The 7,094-nt window shown below is 35.0% G+C and overlaps 1 pseudogene; it reads left to right on the forward strand.

Annotated features, from left to right (window-relative positions):
• The window catches only part of LOC107673224 (mucin-2-like), a 41,692-nt pseudogene extending 37,569 nt beyond the window's left edge, over positions 1 to 4,123 (forward strand).
• Positions 4,124 to 7,094: the final 2,971 nt, after the last annotated feature.

Here is a 7,094-nt window from a genome sequence, read left to right on the forward strand (position 1 = left end):
TTTTTTTTTGGCAAATGGATTACCATTTGTCTTTATTTTTACTACAAATTCCATGGTTAAACTATGGTTAGTGTAGCCAAAACCATGGTTAATAATTTGTGGTTACCATGGTTAGGTAAAATCATTGTTAATTTCCGTAAGGGTTGTGTTGTTTTCTGCCCTAGCTCCCCCTAAACCTATTATAAATGATATGATTATTTTATCTGCTAAATTACTACTGTAACTTTACAGTAGATAATGATGTACTTTAGTATACAGTGTTTTGAGTGATGATTGATGAGCAATGGGCTGCTGCAGCTTAACTAAGTAAACAAAGACAAAACTACAATAGCATATTTACAGATGAAACTGACCTGCACTTGAAATCCTGAACAGTAATTTTGCTGCTTCTCCATCTGTGCGCTTATACAATCCACTCAAATCTCTTGCATTGATTACTCTAATCTAAATCGTTTGGCGAAGGCGCGGAGCCTGCGCGAGCCGAAGTGCATTCCCAATCACGACTAACCGATTCATGATTTATTAGAGATTTATTATCGAATGTTGAATTCGGAAACAATCGCTTTAGTACATTCGGCAGGCAATTATATAATAACAATTATATTAAAAAAGCGGGAAAAATCAGCTGCCAAGCCACTGGGAATTGTCCCGGTTCTCCCGATGGCCAGTCCGCGCCTGATTTCCACAGAGACACGCAGAACGTGCAGGATTCATATATTGTCTTTTTGCTGCTGAATATTTACAGACCATATCGCGTATTGATTCAAGTGTACTGACCTACTTTTGATTTATTCGTCCAAATGTTGCATATTCCGTGACATTCCGCGTTATAGGAATTCCAACAAGTCCGTGTTTTCCGCATCGCGGAAATCATAGGGCCGTATGTCTCATATTTTAGAGTAGTCAGAGCAATTTGGGAAAGAAATCAATTAAATCTTTATGTGGATGTGTGTAAATATTAAAATGTAACCCCCGTTGTAATCGTTAACATTTTCATAAGTAACTGTAATTTAATTACACATTTTTTCTTAGTAACTGTAACTGATTACAGTTACATTTATTTAGTAATTAAATTACGTAACGCCGTTACATGTAACTAGTTACATGGTAACTTCTTTGTTAAGTAAACAGGGTCCTACTCCATCATAGGATTGAACATGCAGACTTGTGTTCATGACCAAAACTAACTAGCATTTACTAACTTTCACTAATGATCTTCTTCTTTTGTAGCCTGGGCAAACATGGACCTTTAACTGTACCAAATACCACTGCTCCAATGAGAGCTTTGGTATTGTGAAAGAGCCTATTATGTGTCCTACCATAAAACCATGTGGCCATGAATACAAAACAACAATTGAAAGCTGCTGTCCAACCTGTGGTTAGTCAAAATGAAAAAAGTTTTTAAGTAAATATGATTGAATGTAAAAAACTTGTAAGTACTTCTGACATAGTACGTCATAATAAAGAAGATAAATCATTTGAACCAGACGAGCACTTGCAAGGCATTTAGACAGCTTGATAACAAAAATAATCTAGTTTGATGATGATCCACCTTTTTTGCTGTTTTATCTCTACCCATTTAGTGTGTGATCTCGAGCTGTGTTTTCAAAAGAAATGTGACGTGGGATTTGAATTAGCAGCAACTATGACCAATAATAGTTGCTGTCCACCCTGTGGTAAGTCTCAGATATATTTCTCCTTCGTCTTCATTTAGACCAGTAGCATGAGTAATAGTTCAAGTCAAGTCAAGTCAAGTCAAGTCACCTTTATTTATATAGCGCTTTTAACAATACAGATTGTGTCAAAGCAACTGAACAGCATTAATTAGGAAAATAGTGTCAATAATGCAAAATGACAATAGTAAACACAAATTTTTCAGTTAAAGACAGTTCATCATTGAATTCAGTGATGTCAACATCCAGCTCAGTTTAAATAGTATCTTTGCAATCAAGTCAACGGTATCGCTGGAAATGAAGTGTCCCCAACTAAGCAAGCCAGAGGCGACAGCGGCAAGGAACCAAAACTCCATCGGTGACAGAATGGAGAAAAAACCTTGGGAGAAACCAGGCTCAGTCGGGGGGTCTTGAGAGAATGGGTATTACTGTTGTACCATGGCGCAGTTCACATATCATTGCTGTTACAAACTTAAAAATCAAATTCAATGGATATTTTATATTTTTTTATTAAAATAACAAGTAAAAACTGCATTTACTGAATTAAATTAGTAAGCCGTTTCTAATATTATTTATTTTTCTGACCAGTGCGCAAAGAAGTCTGTGTGTACAATAACACTGAATACAAGGTGAGATGCTAGGTTCGTTTGTTTTCTCTAATTACATATGATAGGAAAAGCCTGGAATTTTAAAAGGACACTAAGGCAAACACCACTCTTAAATGTAATGCCATATTTTCCTGTGTTGTAATTTTTAATTTGTCAGTGCTACCACGTTTGTCTGCATTTGAAGAGCTTTGGCCTTTTATTATAATTATTTTTAATTTTTTGGTAATTGAAAAAAAAGTCATGAGGGGTTGGCTTGTTGGGTTCACATTCCTAACTTGTTTTTCTCTCTAGCCTGGAGTTCAAATCCCTGTGGATCCTTGAGAGGAATGTTACTGTGAAATGAATAGAACGACTCAACTGCATGATGTGAAATGTGGTACTAAAGTCTTTCCATCTTGCCCTCCGGTAATAATTCAAGTTTTAGTTTGGAAGCTTTATATTATAAAGTTCAACCATATATAAACAAGTCACTGTACATCACACATTTCGCTATACTGTCTGCATAGCCTCTCTCAAGGAGAGACTGTTGTTAATACCATCTCATTTAGAGAATGTCCTGTAGGCCTACCTCTTCACACACCTGTCATCTCTGTCCTCTCTGCTCACCTTCTCTTACACCATTGGTTCACAATCCTGGTTTTGGATGTCTTCTTTATTTCACACACCCATTTTCTGGTCCTTAGAAACAAGATTGAGAATCACTGTTTATCACTTCTTGCTCTTTCCTCAACCCCTTCCTCAAGGTAGAGTTTAATAATCTTAGTGGAAAATGCAGAAAATTTATTTAATACGGTAAACTCGTTTTTGCACCTCAAGGGCTTTGAACATGTGAAACAAGAAGGAGAGTGCTATGGAATGTGTGTACCAAACATGTGTAATTACATAGCAGACAACAAAACATATAATCTCCAGGTATATTCGAAAACATTATTCATTTCTTCTATCAGTTTACCAAAGAAAGAATCTGCTCTGTTATTCAGTCCTTGTGAAATCTGTCTTTTGTTAGGTTGGAGAAGCCCTCGGTGACAAATGTGAAAACGTTACCTGTCGTAAAGTTGATGGCTCATTAGTGGTTGAGAAGACAAAACCAGAATGCTCGTCCTCGTCACTTGCCTGTGGTCGTGTGAGTAGAATCACTAGCTTAAACTCCACACAACATACTTGTTTTCTTTGTATTTCGTATGGCTGTTGCTTTCTGAAGTATTATGATGATGATTTTACAGTAGTGATGATGTGTTCTTGTTTACCAGTGACACTGTGGCTCACTGACCAATGACGTTCATCCTGATTCTCCTTACGGATTTAGTTGACACTGATGCCACTTTCAATCTTGTCACATTTAGCTGTACTCTCTGTGCAGCCTCTCATAGGGCTCCAGACTGCGACTAAAATGGGCACAAATGCAAATAAAAAAAAGAATTCCAAATTTGTGACAACAATGTAAAATCGAACAATCTAATCTGTCACAGGAGTATTTACTTGCTATACAATAGTAAATTTTATTATAGTAATAATATGTATTATAGGCAGCTAGCGTTATGTGATAATGCTTAACATTTGAAACTATCTAATACATGCATCACACATCTTACCTTTGTGGATTTAAGACAAATTGGAGGTTATCTTAACTTTAAGAACTTATTTACGATGATTTCAAAGAGCGTTCTTTTCAAGAATTTGAATTATTCTTGTGAGTTCGACCCTGGTTCTTTTTAGAGTCTGTCAAAATTAGTGAATTATTCAAACTTGTTTTTGCACTTCAAGGGGTTTGAATATCTGAAACAAAAAGGAGAGTGCTGTGGATCATGTAAACAAAGAGTCTGTATTTATGATGCGCCAGACAACACCAGACATTTTCTCAAGGTATTTTTGAAAATATTCTTAAGCTTTTCTTCAATCTTTGAGTTCACTAGACAACGAATCTGCTCTATTCTTCAGTCCTCATATAGTCTGTCTGTCTTTTTGTTTAGGACCAAGAGGGTTACAAGTTCAGATGTACGACTGCTACCTGCCGTGAAGTGAATGGCACATTTGTGATGATGGAGAGCATTAAAAAATGCCCTGAATTTAATCCAGAAGACTGTGAGCCTGTAAGTAAAAATGATAGTTTTTCACTATTTAAATATGTACTTTTAGTATAAAAATGTGCAAAATGTTTTGGAAAATTGGGTAAATGTTTTGAGAGACATGACCATATTTGTGTAATGTGTAAATGTTTTATTTTCTGTTATTTGTGTTTTTACAGGGAACATTGCAATTTGACTCAGATGGATGTTGCCAGATCTGTAAGCTATTCTTTATACAAAACATCTGGACACACAATTAAATTTTTTTTTTTTTAATGGGTTCGTTCACCTGTATTGTTTATGTAGATCATTTAACAAATGTTAAATTGTTATAATATAATAGGCACTACTTAAAATGCAGTGCGTGTTTTGCTCTTGAGAGTCAGTCACAAGCTTACCTGCCTCTATTGTGTCAGGTAAGTCCAGGAACTGTGTTCTTGAGAAGAACGTCACCCGTCTGCGTGTTGATGATTGCACTTCCATCGAGGATGTAGAAGTTACATCCTGCACTGGCCACTGTGACACCAAATCAATGTGAGAATATGAGCACACCTATTGATCACAAACATAGTTAATAACTTTAGGAAATGTTAGGAAACTTTAAAGGAAACGTGCTACTTTTTATGCCACTGTATGTTAATGTTATGTTAGATTAGTTTATCTAACATATCTAACAGTTCCCACAACAAAAAGAAATAATGCTTTAAAGCAGTACTGCGAAACCACATAGAAATATGCCAATCAAAAGTGGGGGGAACTGACTTCAAACATGCTGCTGAAAGGTCTCCAAACAAAAACGGCTCAGGAAAGTGAACTTAGCTCTGGGAAAATCTCTAAACATCATTGGTTAGCAATAACCATTTTGGTTTGATATTTTGTCATCTCTCCAATAAAATGAATATATTTTTTAGTGTGCCTTAGGCATCCAAACCTTTTTGGGTATATTAGGATAGCATATCCAACTATTCTACACTCATCTGACTGATGTTTGCTTGGAAACCTGCACAGGTATTCAATGAAAACAAAGGCTATGATACACAGCTGTTCCTGTTGCAAGGAGGAGAACGTCAACCATCAAAATGTGACGCTGAAGTGTGCCGACAACAGTGAGATTGTTCGTGACTACGTGCACATAAAGAGCTGCAAATGCACTTCTACTGAGTGTGTAGACCAGAAGACCTCTGGCTAAAAGACTAAAATAAAAGACTACTGCTGATTTAAACATAATTAAATGTCATATTAAAAAAAAAACATTTAAAAAAATATAACCAAAATGATTTAAGCTGATTACTGTAGTTTATTAATAGCTAAAATTACTTAAGCAAATATTGCACCATTTATTTTTTCTTTGTGGTTTAATCTATGGATATGGTTAACTCTGAGCATAATCTGTTTAGTTTTCTCTCAAAGGGGATTCTGGCCATTTCTTTCATTCTTTACAAAGTTTGGTAATGCATGATATAATATTGTACTTTTCCTTCCAATTAAATTAATTATAATCAATAAAGCATAATACAGAGCATCAATTGCAATCTTCTGGATTTTATTTTTTATTTTTATTTTTGAATACCTAGAAAAGTGCCAACTTGCGTGCACTTAAAATAAAACCAAGCACCAAATGCTTCACTTCAAACACTACAAATCCAAATGTCTTACAAGTACTCACAAATTGTGTGCTGGAAGTAATTTAGAGTGTTCATTCTCTACTTAAGATAAAACGTAAGATTTCCATTTTAATTGTGTGCCTGTTGTCTTCATGTTGAATTGCTGAACACTTTTGCAGCTATTGAGGTTAGGGGCAGGTTTGGTGGTATGGTTAGATTTAAGCGGTAGAGGTAGGGCCAACAGTATAATTATAATATATATATAACTACAGAATTATTACAGATGGAATTACAGGATGGGATTTTTAAGTGCAATTGAAAATGAGCATATGTTAGAATGTAATTTATTTCTTTGATGCAAAACTGAATTTTCAGTAGCCATTATTCCAGTGTTCAGTGTCACATGATCCTTCAGATTATTCTAATAAGACATCTCTTAAGTATTCTTTCTTTGCACGTAATGCAAAAGAAGCAAGAAATATTAGGCATGAAACAGGGTGTGGATTTTAGATGGCATAAATAAGCAACAGTGGATCAGCTGGTTGTTCCAGTTATCTCATTTTGTACTCTATAGGAAATATATTTGAATATTGACTTTCGATGGAAGTCTAACAACCACGGAATGACTCTATGGTGTATGGGTTTGATCCTGTCTTAAAATGGAAAAAAAGCAAACAGGATTTCTAAAGTCTGAAAAAGGCAACCTATTACTATCAATTTGTTGAGTTAACTCAACTAATAACTGACAGCTTAAATACTTCATGTGTTTGTTTATCTAATGTGTAATAGGCAGTCTATTGAATATAAAATTTCTTGTCAAGACAACTAAAGATTGTTAGCATTTAGCAATGCAAGGAGCTACAAACCTTGTTACAAACCCCACTATATAACATGGACATTATTTCCTTTTCAAACTACAGACAAACATATTTCCCTAAAATATATTAAATCCAGCTGTTGCAATGAATTATGCATATACCTCAACACACATCTCAAACACAGTGATGATCAACAAATGTTAATTTAGTAAAAATATGAACTCTTAACCATATGACAGCTAACAGCAGTGCATTTTAAGCCAGTAAATGATGAAATGTTTTATTTATCTTATATATAACGTTTGAGGAAGTTATTTTGCATGTT

This window comes from Sinocyclocheilus anshuiensis, unplaced genomic scaffold, assembly GCF_001515605.1.
Source record: "Sinocyclocheilus anshuiensis isolate Anshui unplaced genomic scaffold, SAMN03320099.WGS_v1.1 scaffold68, whole genome shotgun sequence".
NCBI classification, from domain to species: domain Eukaryota; kingdom Metazoa; phylum Chordata; class Actinopteri; order Cypriniformes; family Cyprinidae; genus Sinocyclocheilus; species Sinocyclocheilus anshuiensis.